The sequence below is a fragment of the Pungitius pungitius genome, chromosome 13 (assembly GCF_949316345.1).
Source record: "Pungitius pungitius chromosome 13, fPunPun2.1, whole genome shotgun sequence".
Classification (NCBI taxonomy): Eukaryota; Metazoa; Chordata; class Actinopteri; order Perciformes; family Gasterosteidae; genus Pungitius; species Pungitius pungitius.
Window position 1 is genome coordinate 1,184,315 of NC_084912.1, and position 1,914 is coordinate 1,186,228.

A 1,914-nucleotide genomic window follows, 5' to 3' on the forward strand; every position below is an offset into this window, starting at 1 on the left:
GTGTTCATTTTTCTCAGCAGGTGTGTGTGTGTGTGTCTGTGTGCGTGCCTTCTTCTGACTCGCAGTGCATCTTTCTGTGTGTGTGTGTGTCTGTGTGTGTCATCGAGTGGCCAACCACATCAGCAATTACATCGCTCAATGGACCCGACCAAGCACCAAATAAGTGCTGGGGAGGTGGGCGGCGAACACACACACACACACACACACACACACACACACACACACACACACACACGTAAGAAGACAGACAAACAGGTAGACAAGCAAACAAACCGGAGTGATACACACAGACACACATTTGTGGTTGTGAATTCAACAAGTCCACATGAAGGATGAGTGGAGCGAGGTGACACGACACACACCAGCTGAACTTACACACGCTCTCAGCGCCCCCCCCCCCCCCCCCCCCCCCCCCCCCCACACACACACACACACGCTCAATTAAGACACGTTAACGTTAAGATGTAACAATAAACAAACACACACACACACACACGTGTGAACCAGAGAAACCTTTTACTGCAGCTCAATAAATAGAATTAATAACTGAAGTGAAGACAAAAGAAAACAACCCGCCCCCCATATACACACACACACACACACACACACACACACACACACACACACACACACACACCCTTCTTTTGCTAATTACAATTGATTTATTACGGACCAGGTAGCTTATCAGGTACCCGGTGAAATTACAATGGGTGTCCGAAGGCTGTGAGGAGAAAGAGGGGTGTGTGTGTGTGTGTGTGTGTGTGTATATGGGGGGCGGAGGGGGGGGAGTCAATGTCGAATGGCAAAATCAATTAGCATTGATTGGCAAACGGTTCATTTTGCCAAGAGGACGCAGTCGAAGGGGATTAAACTTCCTTGGTCCCCTGACAACTTTGATAGGACACAATGACTGCTTCTCTGGCTGCGGTGTAGTTAACAAGCTTTCAATAAAATACCCACAACACCCCCCCCACACCCCCCCACCCCCCTCTGCTTTTTTATTCTCCATGTGGCTGGATTTCAAATCAGGCATCTGCTCGTCGGGGTCTAGCTAGGAAACAGATAACATTGATCAAGTATCAGGGAGCGAAATCCCCTCACAAGCATCTTAATCCTCATCGAAGAGCCAACGCAGAATTCAAATCGCGCCGCTTCAGGCTCTCAGGGAGGCCGCAGCGGCTCGGGGGGGCGCGGGTGGAGGCAAGCGCTCCACCTGACGGGGGCGTCACCGGCCCTTTAATCTACATTAGTGAAACGCATCTAAGGACACCAAGACGGGAGTAAGATTGTTACTGCGGTAAAACGGGAGGAGAGATGACGCTTCTCTACTGCTGTGTGTGTGTGTGTGTGTGTGTGTGTGTCTGTCTTACCCTCGATGGCCAGCATGGCTCTCAGCTCTCTGTTCAGCAGTTCGAAGCGTCGCTCCAGATCGTGCTCTTTCTCCCTGTGGCGAGTTAGAGAAAGAGAGAGAAACCACACACAACAAAGTTCATCAATATGTTAATGACTAAATCATTAAGCACTTAAAGAAACCCGCAATAAACATTGATTCTGCAACTCGGCTGAACCTTCTCCGGCTTGGCATTAATCTACTGCACATAACTGATACACACTGCGCTCACACGGCCCTGGGTGAGAGTGTGTGTGTGTGTGTGTTTGTGAGGGAATATGAAGACAGAAAAGAAGGTGGTGAAAACGCATCAAAAACAGAGAGGTGGAGGATAAAAGAGCAGGAGATTTAACAATGACATACATGTGCACTTAAAGTGTGTGTGTGTGTGTGTGTGTGTGGCACAAATTAAATTCTTTCCTCTTTCAGCCATATTAAAAAATGAGCTTATTCGGTCCCTAATAGAATTTGTCCTTCACAGGCGTATTTTCTCTCCACAAAGAGAACAGAGAGGGCTAATAATC